Source organism: Leiobunum rupestre, chromosome 2, assembly GCF_980474605.1.
Source record: "Leiobunum rupestre chromosome 2, qqLeiRupe1.1.hap1, whole genome shotgun sequence".
In the NCBI taxonomy this organism is placed as follows: domain Eukaryota; kingdom Metazoa; phylum Arthropoda; class Arachnida; order Opiliones; family Sclerosomatidae; genus Leiobunum; species Leiobunum rupestre.
This window is the reverse complement of record NC_143385.1, coordinates 52,077,874-52,105,862: the sequence shown is the minus strand read 5'-3', so window position 1 is coordinate 52,105,862 and position 27,989 is coordinate 52,077,874. Positions and strand designations below refer to the sequence as shown.

Genomic DNA, 27,989 nt, shown 5'->3' with positions numbered 1-27,989 from the left:
CAAACTTAATCGGATTTTGATAGTGACATTTAAATTAGAGCTCTATTAGAAACGATTACCATTCACGCGTCAGTTAAAACATAACTATTTTATTAAACAATTTGCGGATAAACCGGAGTACACGAAGAAGTGAAAAAAAGAATACGACGATATTACAACAATGGACAGGTAAAAAAGCAGCAGTGCATGCGTAATATTTCGTCGTCGCGTGTTCTGCTTCATCTAAAATAATTATTGAACCGACTTAGTATGCATTGTGGCTTTAGTCAGGATGTCAAACAAATTGTTTTGTGATAAATAAAATTAAAACCCTCTATTGCATAGTAAAAACGTTTTACGATGCAATAGTGGTTTTTAATTTTCTGATTTGTAGTTATATCAATGTAGTTCTCTAGGCTATTAACTTTAGCGTTAGTATCGTTCAATCACGTTTATCACCTTCGTGTACCCCGGGCTACCGCGTAAATAACAAAAAAATGCTTTATCCGTTAAATCTACTCGCCGAAGCGGCCGAACCCTAATCGGACCGCTTCGCGAAACAACAATGAAAGTTCGAAATGAAATGTCTTGGTACAAACGGTCTTTTGACGAGCTGAAATTATTTTAGACAAAATTACTTCCAATTTACGAGAAGCTTTCGCAGTTATAACGTAAAATTATAATCTTTAAAGCGTTTAAAATAGCGCCATCTGCTTTAATTTTCGTCAATTTTATATTGTAGATAAATAGTAGACTCCTTTAAATATTTCCACGACTGGAACTTAACATATCTTATACAACGATAATATTGATTGCGTGGACGACTTTCCAACATTCAATTTAAAACTCGCTCGGTAGATGGCGACACTTCGCGGGGTTGGCAAAAAACCGGCTTTATTTAATTTTAAAAATCCAGTATGGTTAAAACCGGTTGTAACTGGTACGTTAATCCGGTTTAATCCATAAATAAAAAATGCTCAAATTACTTCGAAAATGCTCTTATTGCCCGATCTCAAAATTACGTTTTTGAGCGTGACAGTACCTTTACATTGTGAGGTATAGCCGACTTATTTACCTGCTTTTATACCCTAACATGGCGGCGTATTTTCACGTGCAAAATTAAATTTAAAATCCCCTAATTGCTTATATCTAGCTCTCATTACTTACGACACAAAGTTAAAGTTAAGTTTTAGTTTTTTCAATATTTCTAATTCATTTCTCAATATTTGTTTTAGTAAAAAAAAGTGGTTTTAACCATGGTTTTTTTGATGGATTAAACCAGACTTGACTGGTTCTTGCCAAGCCTGATACTTCGAACCAATGTAAACGTCTTCGCAAAACCTATAGCAATAAAAAATCACTGAAACCTTAAGCCTTGGCTATGGAAAATGACGGTTTCAAACGTTCCGCGTAGTCATGGTAACTTAGCTGACCAAAAAATTTGGAAGCCACGGACACCACCAGGGGGGGGTTGGAGCTTTTCTGGGTGATAAGGATTCTCACATTCTTGGAGGTAACTATCGTCCATCGTCCTCTATTAGTTCACCAAGATTGATGACGCCTGCCACTATTTGGCCAAACTCGCCAGCAGCACCGACCCTCTCTCCTGGTATCGAATAAATTGTTTCTCTACCATCCCACCCTCCCCATGATGCTACTATCTCTCCCTCTATCAACCGCAAAACGCCCTTTCGCGCCTCCTACGTCAACAAGACTTGACGTGCCCTCTAGCGGTTTTACCGCCAACTAAGGAAATGAATTCCCTCGACCAGAAATTGTTCAAGATTCTCTTTTTCGTAGATTATAATTTTGATCCCCTCTGCCAATCTTTATTACTTTCTTTCCGAAAATTTACGAATATTCTTATATTTCAATTCGCGGCGATTTAAATTAAATATTGATGTTTTCGAGATAATAACATTTTCGGGTAAAGTTGGACTGATGAAGATGGAAAAACGAGGTTAATGAAGGCCTGGAACGGAATTATCTGATAAGAATCTCCTGTCTCGGGATGTAAGTATAATAACAAACTCCAAAAATTCAATATAATTCAAACTTTGTTCTCTCAATTATAATTAGTTACGTTTGTTTGAAAGCTAAAAGCCTAATTAACTTTGCATTTGCGGTAAAACCGAGTTATCAAATTATGTTAGAAATATTACTTGTTTGACGGAAAATAATTATTAACTGATGTTCAAATTATACCGGTATTGGTGGAGCATGTTTGCAAATGTACTATATTTATGGTAAAGTGGGGTACCGTAGACGAAATGCACGTTGGGCAATACTAAAGTCAACCAACAAGACTAACCCAACGCAACCTACAAACGTATTTCAACCCAAAAATCTAATTAAAGCTTTATAGACCTTTACATTTGCTTCGATGAATTTCAAAATGCCAAGTATTTTTTAGACAAAATAGTACTGTCTAAAGACTGTAAACGCCAACATTCCGTCGTCGGGTATCCGGTTGTATGTCATATTTTGTATTTTTAAAATATGTAAAAATCAAGCCAACTATCTTAACGTACAAACCGAATTCGACCCATTAAATCTATGCTTTTAATCAAACTTATTAGTAAGACTTAATACCTAAACCTATACGAATTTTCATTGGTAATATCATTCAACTATGCTATTTTTCGTAGTGTATCCAATTTATGACATATTAAACTGAACCCGATACTGCATCGTGTGATCAAATTTTCTTGTTGTAAACCCGGTTCGCCTACGCTGATTTTTGAATGCAGCTCGATCAGCTATCGACGGATAGATAAAACGGATACCGCATTTACGTACAATTTTTGCGGTAACCTAGGGTACACGATGAAGTTAAGAATGGTTGAACGATACGAAAACAATGATATAAAGGTCGTAGAACCGTAGTCCACGCGTACTATTTTCGTTGTCGTGTATTCTACTTAATAAAGACGGATAAAGCATTTGTGTTCCATTTTTGTGGTAAACCGGGGTACACGAAGAAAGTGAAATTAATTAGACAATATAACAACAATGGCAAAAATGCTATAGGACCGCAGTTCACGCCTACTATTTTAGTTGTCGTGTATTCTACTTAATTAAGACAGATAAGCATCGGTGTGGAGTTTTTCGGTAAATCAGGGTACACGAAGAAAGTGAAATTAATTAGACAATATAACAACAATGGCAAAAATGCTATAGGACCACATTTCACGCCTACTATTTTCGTTGTCGTGTATTCTATTTAATTAAGACGGATAAAGCATTTGTGTACAATTTTTGCGGTAAACCAGGGTACACGAAGAAAGTGAAATTAATTAGAAAATACAACAACAATAGCAAAAATACTATAGGACCACAGTCTACGCCTACTATTTTCGTTGTCCTGTATTCTACCTAATTAAGACATATAAAGCATTGGTGGGCAATTTTTGCGGTAAACCAGGGTACACGAAGAAAGTGAAATTAATTAGACAATATAACAACAATGGCAAAAATGCTATAGGACCGCATTTCACGCCTACTATTTTCGTTGTCGTGTATTCTATTTAATGACGCATTTGTGTGCAATTTTTGCGGTAAACTAGGGTACACGAAGAAGTTAAAATTGATTGGTCCTATGGGCTTTTTACCAGTTCACGCTTACTATTTTCGTTGCTGTCTATCCTACTTTATCAAAAAAAAAGTACAAGAATGCCACTCTGACTAATATAAGTTATTTTAGTCTGAACTACTTTGTACACCCTAGCATTGAAATCGTTTTCAAAAGCTAGTCTTAAACGCAGTATCGCCTAAAACCGGTTAGGACTAGTGTAATTAATTATTCGAGCAAACGACGAAAGTAATTAAACCAAAGGCGTTGAATTGATTTGGGTCCTTATTGTAATTATATTTATTTTAGTTCAATTTCATTCGAAACCAATCATAGCAGTATATCGACTACCGCAACGTGTCAAGCGCGCCACAATGGACAGATCCGCCATTTTTATTTTGTATTTCAACATAACAGCATCCTGGTCGAGACACACCCATTGCTATTCAGTCCGACGTGCCAGGCAAATCCATAAACGCGTGACGCGGTCGTTTCGCTCAACGCAAACGTCGAAGTAACGACGTTTCGTCGAGAGCCTACTCGCTTATTCCGGCCTGGTCAAAAATCAATTTTTCTCTATTTTTGGTAAGAGGGCGGCGGGCACTTACGAGAAAACGGTCTGTAGTTCCGAGAGCTCTCGCCGGATGGCGCTCGAGGCGTCGAACGTGATTTCGCTGGTGACTCTCGCTCTTCTCTGACGCTATTAAATTTTTATTTCGTCCACTTTGGGCAAAGGTCAGGTCTCGTGTCCACTACTATAAATGTCGTTTCCCGCGTCACGTGTGTCCGTCTCAAAAAAGCGACTCGTTTATTTTTAGTTTTGACCGATAGAGGGCTCGCTTTGTAGTCCCGAGGGGCCAGACCCAATTTCCGTTATTACCATTTGTGTGTGTGTCCCTATCTCGTCATTACGTCGGACAGGGCAGCCAGAGGGTCGGGTTTTTATTTCGCTTGGGCGTGATTTGTCCACGTTTAATTTAAGCTAGCGACATCTAGCGGCGATGGAATGTAACAGTTGGAACCTAATTAGCCGCTGCCTAGATTGGCGAAATTATATACCTAGACAGGGTTGCCACACGTCTGGGAAATCAGGGAAAAGTCAGGGAATTTAAAAATGGGCGTTAAAAGTCAGGAAAGGTCAAGGTATTTAAAAATGGCCCTGAAAGGTCAGGGAATTTTAAAATGGGCCTAAAAAGTCAAGGAATTTTAAGAATTTGTAAAAAATCAGGTAATTCAATATTATCTTGACACTTTTTGAAGGTAATTTTACTCTAGATCTATGCCAAATTCTATTATTATCATATATTTTCTTGAAAGTTCGGCTAATTTTTTCAACATTGCAATAACCTTTTCACTGAAATAGTCAGTCCATTTAAATTTATTTAACTCCTGATAAAAGTAAAATATATCTTAAACATTTTAAAAAGTCAGGGAAAATCTCTTAAAGTGGTCAGGGAAAACAGTGGCAATCTACAGTAAATTCCTGTCATAGCAGACGACAGTTTCTTAATTATTAGTTCAATAATGAATCTAGGGATGGCGCCACCTTCGCGATGAGAGGCTTATTCGTGTGCTTATAAATTCAAATAGCGGGCAATATCAGCGCCGGAGAGCGGGTAAATTAAGGCACTCTAGTTCGGTTTTTGGAATATAGATGGCGATATATTTTCCGAAATATTCGACGCGAAAAATTACGCTTTTAAACAGCGTAATTAGAAGTTCCTAAACTGGATTTTCGTTCGCTAAGCAGACGATTTGATATTGTGAAACGAAGCGTCTGCTTAGCAGACGACAATCCAGCAGCTTATGAGCTTCTAACGTTTCTCGCTACGTGGCTCTATGTCAAATGAAAAGGCTAATTTGTAGCTGTAACGAATTATTCTATAGAGATTCTGTTTAAACTTTTTAAATAATAATTTTGGGTTTTTAGCGCATCTTTTGACGTAAACACAGTTGGACAACCAACTTGCAGATGTGAAATAAAATAAAATTACCAATTCTTGAAAATACCTCAATTTAATTAGTCAACAATGTTTTGCTAAAAAGGTTGAATTATGTGAAAAGTCAATGGGTTTTAGTTGCCCTTAAAGTTTATCAAAATTTTAAGTTTTAAGTATTAAGCCTAAAGGATAGTTTTTGCTCTAGTTTTTGCGTCAATGCTTGTCGACGTAAGGTTTGTGCCCTAGATAAAACTAGTCTAGTCGAAGGGTAAAGCAAGTGTCGGCTCAACGTTAAGTGGCTCTTTTTTCAACAGATGTCGCTAGCGTCGAAATATAAACAAGATGCTTAAGCTACATTTGGACCCAAAAGGCGGGACATAAAAGTACGCCTCGCGTTGATTGGCTCGTTTGTAAATTTGACAATAACTTAAATTAAAATAAGTTTTTACAATATATTTTATATGGGATATACAATTGAGATTAGTCTACTAAGTAGAGTATAAGTTGTCTAATTACAATAATTATAAATGGTTATCTGACAACGTTATTGTTTCCCTATTTTGAATTTTAGTTTCCTTCGCCATTAATAGATGGCACCACGCTCTCCAGTATAGTCGTTTTTTCTAAGAATCGGATAGATTCATAGCCATCTCTAATAACAAGGGCCTTATCATAGTACAGGGGGCAATGGTAGAGCTGACAGTTGCTTTAACACGCATTTCCCTTCGTAACAATTTCCCGTCTCATAGATGGCACTTTATGTCTTTTCCCGCCAATATTATCAAGGCGAGTTTGGCAGTCAAATGCGGCGAGAAAATGGTTCGCATCGTAATCTGGCAACATTGGGGGTGTCATCATTTGAGTACACCTAAAACAAAATGAAGGCTGATAAGGATTAATGTGGTCGAACGTCGAGAATGAGGTCATTTCGACGGATAGATTTACGGGTCTTTATTATAAATCCCTGTAATCTTTTATTTGCTTAAAGGTCCCCTAGATGGAGCCGCTAACGTTACTCCCATTTGGCGGCTGTTTTTTCTTCTTTTGCCACAGACTTTTTTGGTCCACGTAAGTAGGCTTTCGGAAAATTTAGTGCCTAATGTAGTGTAATTTGGTTTCAAATTGAGTTGCTTTTGGGACATTAAAGGGGGGAACGTTATGTATATTTTTTATAATAGAAGAGGATTTTTCGGGGTATTTCTTCCTACTTTTTGTACCAAATTAGGCTGAAGTAAGTTCCGTTGCTTTTTATGCGAGGTTTTGGGAAATTATTTTAAGGTATTTTTGCCGTGATTTCGGTTCATTATCGTTTATTATGATTTGGCGAGGTAATTTATTGAACGTTTGTCATGTTAATCACTATGCCTAATTCGGGAGAACTGGTTATTTAAAAATGGCTGTAAAACTCGGGGGAATTTGGAGCGGTGGTAAAAAGTCAGGTTATTTTGAGCGGTGGTAAAAAGTCGGGTTATTTTGAGCGGTGGTTAAAAGTCGGGGAGATTTTGCGCGGTGGTTAAAAGTCGGGGAGATTTTGCGCGGTGGTTAAAAGTCGGGGAGATTTTGCGCGGTGGTTAAAAGTCGGGGAGATTTTGCGCGGTGGTTAAAAGTCGGGGAGATTTTGCGCGGTGGTTAAAAGTCGGGGAGATTTTGCGCGGTGGTCGGCGAGGAAAAATCTCTAAAAATAATCGGTGGTCAAAAATCGAAAAGATGGTCGATGGTCAAAAATCGAAAAGATGGTCGATGGTCAAAAATCGAAAAGATGGTCGATGGTCAAAAATCGAAAAGATGGTCGATGGTCAAAAATCGAAAAGATGGTCGATGGTCAAAAATCGAAAAGATGGTCGATGGTCAAAAATCGAAAAGATGGTCGATGGTCAAAAATCGAAAAGATGGTCGATGGTCAAAAATCGAAAAGATGGTCGATGGTCAAAAATCGAAAAGATGGTCGATGGTCAAAAATCTCTTAAATCAGGGTTCGTACGGAATCTGGATAACCCGGATAAGTCAGGGGTTTCCAAATAAAGTAAAAAGTCAGGGATTTTATCAGTCAACAAACTTTGCATCGCGTAGAATATTCCCAATATCGTTAACGAAAAATGAAGTCTTATGACGATCTCAGTATGCTGTTATAAAATATAAATAAGTTTGTGATATTTAAAATAAACTGTTTCACGGTGTACTTTACCTATGAAAACATGAAAATTACCTGGTATATTCCTAAAAAGGTCAGGAATATAACCACAAATTCGTTAGGGATAACCTGGATAAGTCAGGGATTTGAAATCTGAAAATGTCGTACGAACCCTGTAAAATAGTCGTGGAAAAGTCAATAAATTTATATCTGAAAATATTATAGCAACTCTTGGTAAAGTAAACGACCATTTATGTGATAACGGAGCTAATTTGGCACCTATCAAAGATACCGTGAAACGTTTATGTCTAACGCTTTCCGCGCCATTTATAATCTGAAAAGCGGTGGTTTTTCAATGGCAGCTTCACCGATTCGGCAATTCGCTGGGAAGCTATTAATACGCGAAACTACTCATTAATTTCGTCGGCTGAGAGCAAAAACCAGGTAACGGGTTTAGCGGGCATTTTAAAAAATATTGGTTTAAGAGTAAAAGGTGTTACCAAGGGTGGATATACTTATAGTTGCGGAGAATAACTATGTTTAGACGATCCGTGGTTGAATATTTTCAAGGGAAAAAAGGGGGGGGGGGAAAGAAATATGTCACCGACGTGTGCTTCAAACGGGGCGGAAGACGTTAGTTTGAAGGAACCAATTAGATACCTGCCTGATTTTTGTATGGGTAAGGAGTTTACTGGTGGAGCGTGAAGATTTGAGGGCTACGCTAACAGGGTTGCCACACGTCAGGGAAAAGTCCAGGAATTTGAAAATGGCCCTAAAGAGTCAGGGAAAGGTCGGGGAATTTAAAAATAGGCCTACAAATGCAGGGGAAGGTCGGGGAATTTTAAAATGAGCCTAAAAAGTCAAGGAAAGATCGGGGAATTTAAAAAATGGCATAAAAAGTCGGGGAATTTTAAGAATTTGTAAAAAGTCAGGGAAGGTAATTTACTCTATTTATCTGACAAATTGTATGATTATTATCAGGAATGTATTTATTTATACTCAGGGAGAATGAACATGTCGAGACTATCGACGGACACGTTGAGCCCCTAACCCCGGCACGCTAAGGGGGGGGGGGTAAAAAGTAGGCGGTCTTATTTTTGCGTCCTCGCTGCAGCGTTAATCCCGTCGAAAAACGTAATTTTTAAGAACCAATGAGATTGCAGTATTATTTGATTTATTAAAGCGGAGGAGCATACCGGGGGCCCCAACGCGTGGAATTGGAGAAACGCTAAAAATAATCTCGACATATTCATTCTCCCTGAGTATAAATAAATACATTCTTGTTATTATTTAGTTCCTTTAAAGTTTGGCAAAATTTTTTAACGTTACAATAATACTTTTGTACTGAAATGTAGGTTGATTTCAATTTAGAAACTTCTGATAAAAGTAAAATATAAAGCTAAAATTTGTCTAATTTTGGGTTTAAAAAGTCAGGGAAAACAGGGAATAGTCAGTGAATTCGAATCTGAAAATATTGTGGCAACCCTGACTAAAAATCGTCCAAACTTAATCCCTCAGTGTAAATAGATACCCGCTTTGTAATAACGCTCTGTCGTGGTATCGTAAAATTTAATAACTGTTTGAAGCCAAAACCACGTAATTCAACTTACGTAGTTTACGCTTCCAATCGGGTTTAAAGCGGTGTCAGAAAATAGGATAAAAAAATCGCCTATAATATATATTCAGAACCTATTACACTTGATTACGGATTATAGGCAATCAAATGCTGTAACCCACCAACCGAAAATATTTATTATTTAAACTTCGTACTCTGTTTTTTTTCTTTCGTTTAGTCTCTGTATTGACCTTTAACCTTAGATTTGACCTTATCTCAAAACGCCCGTTACTCTATGAAATGTTTGTAAAATAGAGTTTTTTTAGTAGTTTAATCCTTCGTTAGATGTCACTCTAAACGGACGAAGGTTGACGGCGGTATTTATTCTCTCCCCCACCGGCGTAGGATTCCCCCCCCCCCCTCGTATATTGAAACTATTAATATTGTCAGCCACAGGGGAGCGCTAAAATCGCCTTTTTACGTAAATATTTACCCGAGTTAAGAAACCTAATAAAAATGTTTCTCTTTCTTAGTAATAAAAACGTTCCCCCAGAAAGGTTTCAGTGTGGCCCAGAAAGGGATAATAAGTCTATGACGTCACGCCAGTCAAAACAGTCGGAGTGAACCCCTCTTCCACCTGGCGGATATTGCCCCGGACTTAATAACTGATTTGTAATACTTAAGGCTTACCTGGCCTAGGCTTAATATGACGTCGTGGGGTGACTTCTCGAGGGAGGGGTTTCCGCTATCGATTTCCCTATTTGCTGGTCCGCGGAGGTGGAAGCGCCATCTATGAGGGCACGTCGGGAAACGGTTGCAATGTCAGACTGAAGCGGTTAGTTCGACTCGTTTGGGAGTATTGGAAAAAGTTTCTGGATGTATTATTATTATGGTTCGTACGAACCTGGAAATATTGGCAAACTAGATTGACTTAGGAATCGGAAATACTATGGAATCAAATCTTTGACCAACGAATCAGATTGTTGGCTAAATATCAGGGAATCAAATGGTTGGCTAAAACATTAGGGAAATGTCAAGGAATTAGATTGTGGGCCAAAACACCTGGGAGATATCAGGGAATCAGTTTGTGGGATAAATAACCTGGGAGATATCAGAGAGTCGGGTTGTGGGCAAAAACACATGGGAGATATCAGGGAGTCGGGTTGTGGGCAAAAACACATGGGAGATATCAGGGGATCAGGTTGTGGGCTAAAACACCTGGGAGATATCAGGGGATCATGTTGTGGGCTAAAACACCTGGGAGATATCAGGGGATCATGTTGTGGGCTAAAACACCTGGGAGATATTAGGGGATCAGGTTGTGGGCTAAAACACCTGGGAGACATCAGGGGATCAGGTTGTGGGCTAAAACACCTGGGAGATATTAGGGGATCAGGTTGTGGGCTAAAACACCTGGGAGATATTAGGGGATCAGGTTGTGGGCTAAAACACCTGGGAGATATTAGGGGATCAGGTTGTGGGCTAAAACACCTGGGAGATATTAGGGGATCAGGTTGTGGGCTAAAACACCTGGGAGATATTAGGGGATCAGGTTGTGGGCTAAAACACCTGGGAGACATTAGGGGATCAGGTTGTGGGCTAAAACACCTGGGAGACATCAGGGGATCAGGTTGTGGGCTAAAACACCTGGGAGACATTAGGGGATCAGGTTGTGGGCTAAAACGCCTGGGAGACATCAGGGGATCGGGTTGTGGGCTAAAACACCTGGGAGACATCAGGGGATCGGGTTGTGGGCTAAAACACCTGGGAGACATCAGGGGATCGGGTTGTGGGCTAAAACACCTGGGAGACATCAGGGGATCAGGTTGTGGGCTAAAACACCTGGGAGACATCAGGGGATCAGGTTGTGGGCTAAAACACCTGGGAGATATTAGGGGATCAGGTTGTGGGCTAAAACACCTGGGAGATATTAGGGGATCAGGTTGTGGGCTAAAACACCTGGGAGATATTAGGGGATCAGGTTGTGGGCTAAAACACCTGGGAGATATTAGGGGATCAGGTTGTGGGCTAAAACACCTGGGAGATATTAGGGGATCAGGTTGTGGGCTAAAACACCTGGGAGATATTAGGGGATCAGGTTGTGGGCTAAAACACCTGGGAGACATTAGGGGATCAGGTTGTGGGCTAAAACACCTGGGAGACATCAGGGGATCAGGTTGTGGGCTAAAACACCTGGGAGATATTAGGGGATCAGGTTGTGGGCTAAAACGCCTGGGAGACATCAGGGGATCGGGTTGTGGGCTAAAACACCTGGGAGACATCAGGGGATCGGGTTGTGGGCTAAAACACCTGGGAGACATCAGGGGATCGGGTTGTGGGCTAAAACACCTGGGAGACATCAGGGGATCAGGTTGTGGGCTAAAACACCTGGGAGACATCAGGGGATCAGGTTGTGGGCTAAAACACCTGGGAAATGTCAGGGAATTAGATTGTGGGCTAAATCACCTTGGAAATGTCAGGGAATTAGATTGTGGGCTAAAACACCTGGGAAATGTCAGGTAATTAGGTTGTGGGCTAAAACACCTGGGAAATGTCAGGTAATTAGGTTGTGGGCTAAAACACCTTGGACATGAGGGAATTAGGTTTAAATTTATCGACTGCTTAACGTAAGTGGCTTTATGTAAATTAAAAAAAGCTAATTATTATAATTTAGTAAATTTAAATTGGTCGAATGAATTTTGTTACGGTTTAAATATTTAATTTTACGTAATTTTTTTATTAATAATCAGCTAGGCTAGGCTAATACCTTTGACGCCACCTTAACTATTGAATGGGGAAACCGAATAACTCGAGGGAAATCCCTTTAACCAGTGGGGAGATAACTTGCAAACTTAACGCAGAAGGAGTGGTTCCGACTTTTCACCCAGTGCCATAAGTTGGAATCGAACCCGGCTCCTCTTGCTGCGAGAGGAAAGTGCTAACCACTCCGCCACCCCACCTTATTCAAGCTACACAAAGAAGCGAACTATTTTTCACCGCGGCGGAATACACGTTACGATTTAATCCCTGTAAATAGCTACGTTGGGAGATGAAAAGTGCAAGAATTCCAAAATGTTGGCCCTAGTCGATCCAAGTGCAAGAATTTCTTAAATGACAATCCATTTCAAAATATCAAAAATCTAATTTTTTTTAAACGTTGTTTCGAATTAAAAATCTAATATATAACGTTGCGAAATGCATCTAATAATACATCCTAATGCGCCTCCAAAAACTACGATTGAAACCGACTATAGCCGCACTGTAAAATATGAATTTATCGGATATTTAAGCTCGATACCGGAATACTGGTTGGCAATTAAAATGTATGGATTTTTTGTGGGCGTGGCTTTATGAAATCGATATTTATTTTGGTTTTATCTGTCTACGTCGACTATTTATTCAAGATGCTCCCCGCCAAGGCTTACGAGAGACGCGGAAGAGTAAAATACCGAAATAAAAGCTCGCTTTGATTGCCCAGACCAAGATTGTTTGCCTTCTAAAGACAAGGCTTAATCGAAATTCGAAATGGCAAAATATTCCCCTCTTCGCCGGGCTAGCTACCCCTTTTTACAGCGGAAATGGGACTGAAAACGTTTTGAATTTATTTACACGTTTCGAGTCTAATTTTAAGCGATATTGGTTCCATTTCCAAGCGCTTTCAATGACGAGGCGTAGAATTTTAGACAAAGTTTATTTTTAAATTACTTTATTTATCGCAATTGGTCGGCGATTTCGGCTGATTTATCGAAATAGGTCGGCGATTTCCGCTGATTTATCTAGAGCTCGGCGAAACAGATAAATTAACCGCTAAAATTTCGATTAACTGTTTATTCGTGGATATTATCCAGACTAAAAAGCAATTTAACATGTAAAAATAATAGATTTTTTCGGATAATTTGTGGATAAATGTGTGTTTTGGATAAAAATAAATAAAGTGATTAATTCTTATCCAAACGCCGAGCTCTAGATTTATCGCAATTGGTCGGCGACTTCCGCTGATTTATCGTAATTGGTTGGCGCTTACCGCTGATTTATCGCAATTGGTCGGCGATTTCCGCTGATTTATCGCAATTGGTCGGCGATTTCCGCTCATTTATCGCAATTGGTCGGCGATTTCCGCTCATTTTTCGCAATTGGACGGCGATTTCCGCTCATTTTTCGCAATTGGTCGGCGATTTCCGCTCATTTTTCGCAATTGGACCGCGATTTCCGCTCATTTATCGCAATTGGTCGGCGATTTCCGCTCATTTATCGCAATTGGTCGGTGATTCCCTATGATTTGTAGTCGAGTAACTAAAAAAACGCCTCGAGTAATATTTTTAACGAGTCGGGTTATCGAGCACTTGATTAGGAGCTGGTTTTATTCGAGAAATTAGGAAATGAAATTTAAAAGGAGTATAAAGTAACTTTCAAAGCAGAAAAATATTCCTTTAATTAAAATGAACCACAGTTTCCACAACTTTGTAGGTACCGGCTATTTCCCCGCACAAAGTTGTAAAAACCCCTCTTTGAACTTTAAAGCAACGAGGATAGAAAAAACAAATACACGACGAGTTTAAAGAGATCAGCTTATTCGAGTAATCGGGTAAACGACTATGCAATTTTTTGGTACTCGGTAATGGATGAGTATTCTCTAATTACTTATTCGAGATCAAGATCGAGTACTCGACTTCAAAAAAGGCCGAGTACTCGATGATGTTCGAGTATTCGCACAGCCCAACCAAATAGGACCAAAATAGGCGATACTATAAAGTAAATTTGGTCTTAACCAACTTGTTAAAATGGGAAAACAAAATCACATGACAGCCAACTTCGATTCGGTAATTCGTGTAAATAGTTGGCCGTGCGACGTTGAAGGAAAAAATTATTCCTTCCAGATACTGCAGACAGCTAATTAACATACACCTTTCTATTACAAAAAGTTTTAAATAATAATAATAATAATAAATAGATAATTTAGACGAATCGATCCAAATTTAAACCACCATTGATGAATAATAGTTCGTATTTCTTAGGATAGATGGCGCTGCAGTTCTCCACAAAGTCACGTGACTACCATAGTGTCGCCTATTACGAGTGTGCGCTAAGCCTTGACGTATTCGTAGTAGAGTTTGTGGGCCAACGTGGGCAGTTTCTGGGAATTTCCGTCATTCAATAATGAAGAGAGAATGCTTCGTAAAAATGGCCCTACAAATCGATTTGTCAACCCCATCGAGAGCTTGAGGTCTTAACTTCGTATTGGCGTTAGGGCAGGGACGAAATTAGATTTATTTTCAAAAGAGCCGGTTCCATTTCTTGGGCAGTAAGCGTTGTAGACGTTTTGCAGCCGTTTACGGAACTAATACCTATCTCGAGTGCACATTTTTCGCCGTCATCAGTCCAGCTTTATCCAAAATCTTAACCGCTCGCTTGAAACCATGGTTTATAGAGTGAATGCCCTCTACAATTCGTGTTTTTTTTACTATCATCAGTCCTGCTTTACCCAAAATTGTATCTCGTCGCTTAAAACCAGGGATTATATAGAGCTAATGCCCTTTCCAGGTCGTGGGTTTATTTGCGTCATCAGTCTGGCTTAACCCAAAACTGTATCCTCGCTTACAAATATGAAGTTAAAATCTTGGGAATTTAATCATCTAAAACGTTAATATCAGAAGTATAAAATATACGGTACACTTTTAGGCCTAAAGGTGAGCCGAGCAGCAACATTTAATTTTATTACCATACGTAACATTACTACTCATAAGTATGCCCCTAAAGACGTAAATTACGTTATTCTGTTTCCGTGGTAACCTTTTCTATTGCGCAAGGAATAAAATAATTTTCAATTTTTGGACTTGGGCCTTTGGGTGGTGCCTCCGGAACTAACCTAGCTGATAATTATCATTATTATTAATTGTTACGTTTCAAATAAGGTATCTTGAAATATTTTTATGTAAATGTTATACAGAGACAGAGTATAATCCAATCAATTTTGCCGTCGTCGTGTACCCTGCCTTACTTCACAAATGGCAGAAAAATGCTTTATATCAGTCTGAACTACCCGTCGAAGCCTCTTCGGAACTCGGTTTGATCACGCACCAAAAGGTCAGGGAAAAGTCAGGGAATTTTAAAATATTTCTAAAACAGGGTTGCCACGCGTCAGGGAAAACAGGGAAATCAGGGAAAAGTCAGGGAATTTAAAAATGGGCCTAAAAAGTCAGGGAAATGTCAGGGAATTTTAAGAACTGGTAAAAATTCAGGGAAAAGTCAGGGAATTCAATTTTATCTTGGCACTTTTTGAAGGTAATTTATCTCTAGATCTTTGACAAATTCCACGATTATCATTTATTTCCATGAATGTTTGGCTAATTTTTTCAACATTGCAATAACCTTTTTACTGAAATATAAATCCATCAAATTTATTAACTTCTGATCAAAGTAAAATATAAAAGAAAAATTTTGGCTTTAATAAGTCAGGGAAAATCTCTTAAAATGGTCAGGGAAAACAGGGAATAGTCAGGGAATTTGAATCTGAAAATTTTGTGGCAACCCTGTAAAAGGTCAGGGAAAAGTCAGGGAATTTTAAAATATTTCCAAAAGGTCAGGGAAAAGTCAGGGAATTTTAAAATATTTCCAAAAGGTCAGGGAATTTCAAAATTGTCTAAAAAAGTATGGGCATTTTAAAATGACCTCAAAAAATAAGGCAAATAAATTTATTTAAGATGTATTAAAAATACATAATAAACATTTTTCAAGATTTTACCTCAAACCATTCATTTATTCTACAAAAATGGTCAGGGAAAACCTGGAAGTGTCAGGGAATTTATTTCCGAAATTTTTTTACGAACCAGTGGTGTAGCCCCCTGTGCCCCCCCCCGAAACGTATGGTCGTACGTACAATTTTTTTTATTTTTTTACTTTTTTTTTAATGGCGTGCCCCCCCCCCGAAATAAAATCCTGGCTACGCCACTGATACGAACCCTGTTAAAGAACTAGTTACATATTGAGTTTTATTTAAGTATGTTTCGTATTTCCCTGTGGAGAGGGGTGGATAGTATTTAAAATTATCTGTACAAAAATAAATTTAATTTACCACTTGATGAATAATTTGAAAGGTCTGTTTTGTCGCGCCACGAGTGGGAATTTATAAAAGTTACGAGGGTATGAAAAGTAGATGGCGCTCTGAATCCGAAACGAAGATGACGTTGTTTTATAATGTATGCTCAAAATTATTCAAATTAGGTCGTTAATGAATCCCAGTTTAAATTAACGTACCCACAGAAACGATTTATCCCTTAGTACTTCCGCAGTTCCGATTGCCACCACTAGAGGGGGCCAGAGAGAGAGAGAGAGAGATGGGGAGAAGCGGGCTCTAGATATATTGCATCCGGTTCCCAGTTGCACTTCCGTTCCCAGCCAGTTGGGCGAAATTTTAAACTCTGCCTAAATTTGCATATTTGAAGCTGGTTCACAATGGCATTATCTGTTACATTTTAATTAGATATTTTGAAAAGGTAGCTGATAACGGTACCGAATTAAAGAGCCAGAATACACGGTCGGCATTTTTGACCTTAAAGGCCAATCTAATCATGTATTGCAGTGCGAGTAAAACGCATCTTATGGCAGGAGTCGATTAGGGATAGATTATTTCGTATTTTGAGGATAAAGAAACGATGCAAAGGCTTATCCAGCGTTTAATTTCTGGTAAGGTAAGCAATTTAAAAGCAATTAACGTTTTGCTCCCTCCTTGAGACCTAAAAGCAACTTACGTTTTGCTCCCTCCTTGAGACCTAAAAGCAACTTACGTTTTGCTCCCTCCTTGAGACCTAAAAGCAATTAACGTTTTGCTCCCTCCTTGAGACCTAAAAGCAATTAACGTTTTGCTTCCTCTTTGAGACCTAAAAGCAATTAACGTTTTGCTCCCTCCTTGAGACCTAAAAGCAATTAACGTTTTGCTTCCTCTTTGAGACCTAAAAGCAATTAACGTTTTGCTCCCTCCTTGAGATTTAAAAGCAATTATCGTTTTGCTCCCTCCTTGAGACCTAAAAGCATTTAACGTTTTGCTCCCTCCTTGAGACCTAAAAGCAATTAACGTTTTGCTCTATCCTTGAGACCTAAAAGCAATTAACGTTTTGCTTCCTCTTTGAGACCTAAAAGCAATTAACGTTTTGCTCCCTCCTTGAGATTTAAAAGCAATTATCGTTTTGCTCCCTCCTTGAGACCTAAAAGCATTTAACGTTTTGCTCCCTCCTTGAGACCTAAAAGCAACAACGTTGTTGACATAATATTAACGGAAGGAAATTTTTATTTTTGAAAATATGATTGCTGACATTATATTTAAGGAAGGAAATTTTTATTTTTGAAAATATGGTTGTTGACATATTAAAGGAAGGAAATTTTTCTTTTTGAAAATATGGTTGTTGACATATTAAAGGAAGGGAATTTTTATTTTTGCTCCATCCTTGAGATTTAAAAGCAACTTACGTTTTGCTCCATCCTTGAGACCTAAAAGCAACTTAGGTTTTGCTCCATCCTTGAGACCTAAAAGCAGTTAACGTTTTGCTCCCTCCTTGAGACCTAAAAGCAACTTACGTTTTGCTCCATCCTTGAGATTTAAAAGCAATCAACGTTTTGCTACATCCTTGATTTAAAAGCAACTTACGTTTTGCTCCATCCTTGAGATTTGAAAGCATTCAACGTTTTGCTCAATCCTTGAGACCTAAACGCAATTAACGTTTTGCTCAATCCTTGAGACCTAAACGCAATTAACGTTTGCCTCCCTCCTTGAGACCTAATCGCAATTAACGTTTGCCTCCCTCCTTGAGACCTAGAAGCAACTTACGTTTTGCTCCCTCCTTGAGATTTAAAAGCATTCAACGTTTTGCTCAATCCTTGAGACCTAAAAGCAATTAACGTTTGCCTCCCTCCTTGAGACCTAAAAGCAACTTACGTTTTGCTCCCTCCTTGAGACCTAAAAGCAATTAACGTTTTGCTTCCTCCTTGAGATTTAAAAGCAATTAACGTTTTGCTCCCTCCTTGAGATTTAAAAGCAATTATCGTTTTGCTCCCTCCTTGAGACCTAAAAGCATTTAACGTTTTGCTCCCTCCTTGAGACCTAAAAGCAACAACGTTGTTGACATAATATTAACGGAAGGAAATTTTTATTTTTGAAAATATGATTGCTGACATTATATTTAAGGAAGGAAATTTTTATTTTTGAAAATATGGTTGTTGACATATTAAAGGAAGGAAATTTTTCTTTTTGAAAATATGGTTGTTGACATATTAAAGGAAGGGAATTTTTATTTTTGCTCCATCCTTGAGATTTAAAAGCAACTTACGTTTTGCTCCATCCTTGAGACCTAAAAGCAACTTAGGTTTTGCTCCATCCTTGAGATTTAAAAGCAATTATCGTTTTGCTCCCTCCTTGAGACCTAAAAGCATTTAACGTTTTGCTCCCTCCTTGAGACCTAAAAGCAACAACGTTGTTGACATAATATTAACGGAAGGAAATTTTTATTTTTGAAAATATGATTGCTGACATTATATTTAAGGAAGGAAATTTTTATTTTTGAAAATATGGTTGTTGACATATTAAAGGAAGGAAATTTTTCTTTTTGAAAATATGGTTGTTGACATATTAAAGGAAGGGAATTTTTATTTTTGCTCCATCCTTGAGATTTAAAAGCAACTTACGTTTTGCTCCATCCTTGAGACCTAAAAGCAACTTAGGTTTTGCTCCATCCTTGAGACCTAAAAGCAGTTAACGTTTTGCTCCCTCCTTGAGACCTAAAAGCAACTTACGTTTTGCTCCATCCTTGAGATTTAAAAGCAATCAACGTTTTGCTACATCCTTGATTTAAAAGCAACTTACGTTTTGCTCCATCCTTGAGATTTGAAAGCATTCAACGTTTTGCTCAATCCTTGAGACCTAAACGCAATTAACGTTTTGCTCAATCCTTGAGACCTAAACGCAATTAACGTTTGCCTCCCTCCTTGAGACCTAAACGCAATTAACGTTTGCCTCCCTCCTTGAGACCTAAAAGCAACTTACGTTTTGCTCCCTCCTTGAGATTTAAAAGCATTCAACGTTTTGCTCAATCCTTGAGACCTAAAAGCAATTAACGTTTGCCTCCCTCCTTGAGACCTAAAAGCAACTTACGTTTTGCTCCCTCCTTGAGACCTAAAAGCAATTAACGTTTTGCTTCCTCCTTGAGATTTAAAAGCAATTAACGTTTTGCTCCCTCCTTGAGATTTAAAAGCAATTATCGTTTTGCTCCCTCCTTGAGACCTAAAAGCATTTAACGTTTTGCTCCCTCCTTGAGACCTAAAAGCAACAACGTTGTTGACATAATATTAACGGAAGGAAATTTTTATTTTTGAAAATATGATTGCTGACATTATATTTAAGGAAGGAAATTTTTATTTTTGAAAATATGGTTGTTGACATATTAAAGGAAGGAAATTTTTCTTTTTGAAAATATGGTTGTTGACATATTAAAGGAAGGGAATTTTTATTTTTGCTCCATCCTTGAGATTTAAAAGCAACTTACGTTTTGCTCCATCCTTGAGACCTAAAAGCAACTTAGGTTTTGCTCCATCCTTGAGACCTAAAAGCAGTTAACGTTTTGCTCCCTCCTTGAGACCTAAAAGCAACTTACGTTTTGCTCCATCCTTGAGATTTAAAAGCAATCAACGTTTTGCTACATCCTTGATTTAAAAGCAACTTACGTTTTGCTCCATCCTTGAGATTTGAAAGCATTCAACGTTTTGCTCAATCCTTGAGACCTAAACGCAATTAACGTTTTGCTCAATCCTTGAGACCTAAACGCAATTAACGTTTGCCTCCCTCCTTGAGACCTAAACGCAATTAACGTTTGCCTCCCTCCTTGAGACCTAAAAGCAACTTACGTTTTGCTCCCTCCTTGAGATTTAAAAGCATTCAACGTTTTGCTCAATCCTTGAGACCTAAAAGCAATTAACGTTTGCCTCCCTCCTTGAGACCTAAAAGCAACTTACGTTTTGCTCCCTCCTTGAGACCTAAAAGCAATTAACGTTTTGCTCCCTCCTTGAGACATAAAAGCAATCAACGTTTTGCTCCATCCTTGAGATTTAAAAGCATTCGACGTTTTGCTCCATCCTTGAGATTTAAAAGCATTCGACGTTTTGCTCCATCCTTGAGATTTAAAAGCATTCGACGTTTTGCTCAATCCTTGAGACCTAAAAGCAATTAACGTTTGCCTCCCTCCTTGAGACCTAAAAGCAACTTACGTTTTGCTCCATCCTTAAGATTTAAAAGCAACTTACGTTTTGCTCCATCCTTGAGACCTAAAAGCAATTAACGTTTTGCTCCATCCTTGAGATTTAAAAGCAATTAACGTTTTGCTCCCTCCCTGAGATTTAAAAGCAATTAACGTTTTGCTCCCTCCCTGAGACCTAAAAGCATTTAACGTTTTGCTCCCTCCTTGAGACCTAAAAGCAATTATCGTTTTGCTCCCTCCTTGAGACCTAAAAGCAATTATCGTTTTGCTCCCTCCTTGAGACCTAAAAGCATTTAACGTTTTGCTCCCTCCTTGAGACCTAAAAGCAACAACGTTTTGCTCCATCCCTGAGATTTAAAAGCAACTTACGTTTTGCTCCATCCCTGAGATTTAAAAGCATTCAACGTTTTGCTCCTGGGCTGAATTTTCAATACTGCCTTAATTTAAATTAATTGTCACTTCTGTAACTTTGTTTATCTGTATTTACTATAATGTTCCATTAAACAAACTTTAATTTGAGTTTCAAAAATATTAACAATATTATGTGCTTAAATTAAACTAAACGTAATTTTTATTTTTGAAAATATGGCTGCTCACATAATATTAAAGGAAGGAAATTTTTATTTTTGAAAATATGGTTGTTGACATATTAAAAGAAGGAAATTTTTCTTTTTGAAAATATGGTTGTTGACATATTAAAGGAAGGGAATTTTTATTTTTGAAAATATGGTTGCTGACATTATATTTAAGGAAGGAAATTTTTATTTTTGAAAATATGGTTGTTGACATATTAAAAGAAGGAAATTTTTCTTTTGGAAAATATGGTTGTTGACATAATATTAAAGGAAGGAAATTTTTATTTTTGAAAATATGATTGCTGACATTATATTTAAGGAAGGAAATTTTTATTTTTGAAAATATGGTTGTTGACATATTAAAAGAAGGAAATTTTTATTTTTGAAAATATGACTGCTGACATTATATTTAAGGAAGGAAATTTTTATTTTTGAAAATATGGTTGTTGACATATTAAAAGAAGGAAATTTTTATTTTTGAAAATATGACTGCTGACATTATATTTAAGGAAGGAAATTTTTATTTTTGAAAATATGGTTGTTGACATATTAAAAGAAGGAAATTTTTATTTTTGAAAATATGACTGCTGACATTATATTTAAGGAAGGAAATTTTTATTTTTGAAAATATGGTTGCTGACATAAATATATTATTATATTAGAATTCAAATACCTTATCCTCTACCAAAATCTACCATTTACTTATTTCGCGAAGACAGGCTTTGTTACTTTTGTTGTTACTCAATCCTTTTCACTCTCACTGGCGAATAATCGAATATAGTCAATTTAGACCTTTAAATCCAACAGTGTTTCTGTCCAAGTCATAACATAATCCCGCAATCTTAAATCCAATTGTATCTTGAACTCTAACAACACGTTAATTTTGCTAATTGCTGAGCTCCCTTGTTTAACCCGAGCACCTAGTGTATTCGCTCGAGAACTTTCAACGAACTTTATATATTCCGAGAGCATTAAAATGCTCTATAATTTTCTCTTCCTCCGGGTTATCTTCGGGTTTGTTGCTAGCGCCATCTGTTGTAGGCAATTTTGGGCAGCTGTCGCCACTAGCGCCATTCGTTTTCCTGGTGGCCGCTCTGCGAAATGTTTTCCGTCTTCAGTTACCCGGAAAAATACAGATTTGGAGGCCAACCGAGATATTGTCTCGAGGCCAATCGCTCCTCTAATAAATTTTAGTTTGGTCTGGACCGTCCTGTCCCGTCCGTCGCGGGTTTCGACATATTTTCGCACTCGCCGAATACAAAATAATTATGCGATTTGATTTTTTATAACAATTTAAATTGAAGCCGATTTAAAATCGATAATTACATGTTTCCCTTATTTGTAATTATAAATGTAATCTTTATAATAATTACAGCTAAATTTAAATTTTATATTCATTCAAAAAATAAACTTTAATTTTATAGTAATTGAAAAAATAAACTTTAATTTTATAGTAATTGAAAAAATAAACTTTAATTTTATAGTAATTGAAAAAATAAACTTTAATTTTATAGTAATTGAAAAAAAAATAATTTTATATTAATTGAAAAAAAATTTAATTTTATATTAATTGAAAAAAATTTAATTTTATATTAATTGAAAAAAATTAATTTTATATTAATTGATAAAAATTTAATTTTATATTAATTGATAAAAATTAATTTTATATTCATTGAAAACAAATTTAATTTAAATTTTATATTCATTGAAAAAAATAATTTAAATTTCTATTTATTTTAAAAATTAAAGTAAAAATTTTATATTCATTTAAAAAATAAAAATTTTAATTTTATATTCATTTAAAAAATAAAAATTTTAATTTTATATTCGTTTAAAAACTAAAAAAACCTGAATTTTTATAATTAAATATTAATGAAAATTGCATTTTTATATTAATTTAATTAAAGTCATTTTACTGCTAATAAAATTATTAATTTATTAGTTTTAACAAGATTCAACACCAAGAAATATCGTTTATCTAATGTCTTCAAGCTAATTCCGGCCGTGTGTGGGGTGGGCCAATTTACAAGGTTACGTGCCGACTTGTTTCCCCCTAAAGTCGTGTATTTTCAAAATAGTAACCGTTCTATTTTTCCAGCGGGTTAGCATATCAAATTTTTCCGGTAGAATATGCGAGGGCAATTTCGCAGTTTACTGAGTTTTAGCATAACCCATCTGCTTTCTGGATCTCTTCGCAAGTTCGTCCGCACCAGCGACTCGCGCGTTATTGTTTCAGGTAGATTTGATATATTTTCCAACCCAAATATATTTTACCTTTTTCTTCCAAGATATTTTTGGTTGATATGAGAACCGAAACAGTTGTATTTGGCTTTGGGCACACTCAGAACCGGTTAAGAAAACACTTAGTTTTTAATTTTCTTTTGGATTTTTACATTTAAATTATTAAAAAAATGGTTTATGTTCCGAATGGACGTTACAATTTATCAATTTTGCCATAATTGTTAATTTCGCGGTACCAACGGTAGCTAACGAGTTACGTTTCGGTATGAAAATGTCGGCAATGTCGGGTAAATAAACATTGATAAACAAGCATTTTAAATTGTATACAACAAGTTTAAACTGTATATAAAAGAGTTTTCAATAATTACTGATAGTTTTGCGTCAAAAATATATAGTCAAACAACGTAGAAATTCGATATTGACTACGTTGAAATTTCATTGGTAAAGTAAACACGCGACGATGTAAATTTTACGTAAAGCAAATGGACAATATTACATTTTCCGTACGAAATTATTCGACTGAGCTAACGTTTTCTTCAAGGCATTGTTTAATTTAAGATTGGTATTGTAGAATAGCTAACTAGTGGACCAAAGTGTACCTAAAGCCTAGTTCCGGGGTTAAGTTTACTCTAAACTCAATACAGATCACTAAAAAAACACTTCCGGTTTTAGGTATCTAAAACTTTTCAGCCTATAAATTGGACTTTCCTTTTAATAATAATAATAATAATAATCAGCTAGGCTAATACCCTTGGCACTACCTTAGGCCTAAGTCATCAAGCGACGTTTTAAGCCATTTATTCTTGTGGCCTTGTTACAATGCGTAGGAGGCTGGTGGCAAGCCCTACAAGCCACGCGAGCCAACAGCTCCCTACACTAACTATTACCGTTAACCTCATCAAGTTTTTATGGAAGGGGAAACCGAAAAGCTCGGGGGAAAACCCTCTTTTGTGTTGGATGATCCAGGATTAAACGCGTAGAAGGGCAATCCGCGGCGCTAGTGCAAAGGTCATTCTTAGGAGCTGACGGAAAATATATTTTAATTCAATTTGTATAATAGCATGCTAGCGATAATAGAAAATCCATTATAAAAGAAAGTGATTATAAAAATTTAATTGCATTAAGTTTGCTCAAAATTGTTTCAAACAAAAGAATATTGTAAACTGCTTTTTTGAAACATGTTATTAATCATTTTCCCCATGTAATCGTTCAACCACTTACTTGACTTTTGCCTCTCTAGTAAGAGCATTATTATATACTTTGAACCTAAAATATTTTCGACTAAACGAATTTAATCCAACTTAACCACAAAAAATTAGTAGCAACTCGCTGACGTAATCCACAGTCAATAAAAATTGCAAACCATTGCTACCTTAGTCACTTCTAAAATATCCCAAGGTTGCCACACGTCAAGGAAATTGGGGAATTTAAAAATGGGCCTAAAAGGTTAGAGAATTTAAGGAATTTGTAAAAAGTTAGGGAATTCAATTTTATCTTGACACTTTTTTAAGGTAATTTTATTCTATTTATCTAACAAATTCTATGATTATAATTTAGCTCCTTTAAAGTTTTGCTAATTTTTTTATCGTCGCAACAATACTTTTGTACTGAAATGTAGGTGGATTTCTATGTATAAACTTCTGATAAAAGTAAAATATAATCCTAAATATTATCTAATTTTGTCTTTTAAAAGTCAGGGAAAATCGAGGGGCAGGTCACTTCCATTTTGGGTGCGTCTTAATCATAGTAAAATGATTTAATCAGGATAATCGTGATTTAATCAGGGTGATCAAGATTAAAAAATTTACTCGAGATTATAAAATCTGATCACGATTAAATCAGGGTGATCAAGATTAAAAAAATTTACTCGAGATTATAAAATCTGATCACGATTAAATCAGGGTGATCAAGATTAAAAAATTTACTCGAGATTATAAAATCTAATCACGATTTAATCAATCTAATCACAATTTAAACGTGATTTAATTATTCTAATCATGATCTAATCTTTTTATTCAGGATTTAATCATTTTAATCAGATTTTATCATTTTAATCAGATTTTATCATTTCAATCATATTTAATCATTAAATCATGATTAAATCAGATTTAAACATTCTAAACAAGATTTAAAGTGATGTAATCAACATAATCGTGATTAAATCGAATTTAAGCAAAATAATCATGGTTAAATTGGATTTAATCTTTGTAGGGTGCGTCGTTAATCAAGGAAGTGACCTACCCCTCGGAGAAAATCTCTTAACATAATCAGGGAGAACAGGGAATTTTAATCTGAAATTGTGGCAACCCTGTATCCTTCAAAATTTCCCATTGCAAATAAAAGCTTACCCCTTGTCAATATATACAGTTCCACCCCCTCGATTAAACACCCAATCAAATCCCGGAAAAACAGTCCATCTAAATTTGAAATCCGCTTACGGGAAAACCGTCGCGAAAATAAACGATTTGTCAAAAGAAAATGTTTTTTTTTACAACGCAAGAATTTTGGTAAATCGTTACTGTTTTTGTAGCGAGACGTAATTTCAAACCATCGGCCAAGGCTTAAAGACGTGGGCCCAAACAAAGCGTAAAACTATCCCCGCGAGGCCCTGACCACAAAAACGTCGAGCGGAACCCTAAATCATTATAAGTTGTTGTAAGGGGTACATAATTTCTGAGGAAAAACGTTTCTTTTAAAACCTCAATTTGCAACGGCCCTTATTTTGGTAAATACGACAACGAGTTTAAACTGCGCGGAGAAAGAAGAGGAAAATATTATTGACTAGGCCTCGCGAAAAAAATGATACGGGAAGGACTTCCTTATACCTTTCAAAGAGGGCGCTTTAGACCGGCCTGAGCTTATTTTTTAAAAAGCGGCCCCGAAAAAATGGCTATTCTAAAAATAAAACTACTTCTCTCTCCCTTTGAAGGGCTGCTGTATCGGCTATTGTAGGCCTTAGTACGCCCATAGAAACCGGCTTATGCTCGCTTTGCATATGTCTACCGACTATTTTAGCGAACGTTAGTTGGTATCGACTATTTTAGCGAACGTTAGTTGGTATCGACTATTTTAGCGAACGTTGTTATCGACTATTTTAACGAACATTAGTTTGTATCGACTATTTTAGCGAATGTTAGTTGGTATCGACTATTTTAGCGAATGTTAGTTGGTGTCGACTATTTTAGCGAATGTTAGTTGGTATCGACTATTTTAGCGAACGTTGGTATCGACTATTTTAACGGACGTTAGTTTGTATCGACTATTTTAGCGAAAGCTAGTTTGTATCAACTATTTAAGCGAACGTTAGTTTGTATCAACTATTTAAGCGAACGTTTGTTTGTATCTACTATTTAAGCGAACATTTGTTTGTATCTACTATTTAAGCGAACGTTAGTTTGTATCAACTATTTAAGCGAACGTTTGTTTGTATCTACTATTTAAGCGAACATTTGTTTGTATCTACTATTTAAGCGAACGTTAGTTTGTATCAACTATTTAAGCGAACGTTTGTTTGTATCTACTATTTAAGCGAACGTTAGTTTGTATCAACTATTTAAGCGAACGTTTGTTTGTATCTACTATTTAGGCGAACGTTTGTTTGCATCGACTACTTAAAGACCGACTACATATTTATTCGGTTTACTCTGTTTCTCACTGGTAGTCGGCTGCTTGCATAGCACATGTGTCTTGCAGCGAGCCAGCTTCCAGTGAAAGACAGAGTAAACCGAATAACTCTGTAGTCGGCCTTTAAGCGAACGTTTGTTTGTATCTACTATTTACGCGAACTTTAGTTTGTATCGCCTATTTTAGTGGACGTTAGTTTGCATCGACTATTTTAGGGAACGTTTTCTTATTGACTTTATGCCCGGCAAGATTCACGTATCGACTATTTTAGCGAACGTTTTCTTATTGGCTTTATGCCCGGCAAGAAGGATTTAAATTTTAAAATTTTACCCCATTACTATTCGTACCAAAAATAGCTTAACGGAACCGAATTTAAGCCTAGGTAAAACGAAAATAAGTAAATATAATTATTAGGCGTTTATGGTGCCTAGCTGTATATGGAATTATGTGAAAGTTCAAAAGCAAGGTTATAATTTTGGTTTTCCATTTTAAGAGGCTTAATTTTGCTCCGAATAGCAAATGCTCAATTATAAATTAAGCGCTGCTCCGGTCAAAGCTCAAGTAACTACAGTTCTAGGGTTTTCGATTAGAAACCTTTTCAATTGGAATGGAAGCATTTCACAGACTAACTATTAATTCACTTACAAGGAGACGACCCGAGGTGTAACGCACCGATTTTGTTCAAACTCGGGGGTTTGGTAGACTTTCATGTAACTCGAAAAACTTTAAAGGGAAATGTCTCCATAGGCAACCGTTTTGCCATGGCAACCAAATATGTTTTTGACAACACAAAATATAAATTTTCCCATTGAAAATAACAGTTACTCTAGTTCGCAAATCGCTCATACGGGGTTAGGGGCGCTGGCGGCAGCCCCTAAGATGGCGGCGAAAATTCAAACCCAAACACTTGGCGTTATTTTTCGTTTCAACTTTTTGGGCCAAAAGCTATTTTTTCAAGACAAAAAAAGGTGTTAGTATATTGAACATCTTGTTAATCTTTTGATACGGAAATAAGGCCATATTTGGAAAAGCTTGGCCGTTCCCCTTTAAAAAAACTAATCTGAAACCACACACTAGTTTAATAGTTAAAAATCGGTAAATTAATTGTCTAGACCACTGAAAATAATTATATT

General features: G+C 36.7%; 1 protein-coding gene across 3 annotated transcripts in view; it reads left to right on the top strand.

The window, feature by feature from the left end:
- The window catches only part of LOC149958346 (cGMP-inhibited 3',5'-cyclic phosphodiesterase 3A-like), a 250,737-nt gene that overhangs the window by 162,466 nt on the left and 60,282 nt on the right, over positions 1–27,989 (top strand). The gene's annotated exons all lie outside the window — the stretch shown is intronic.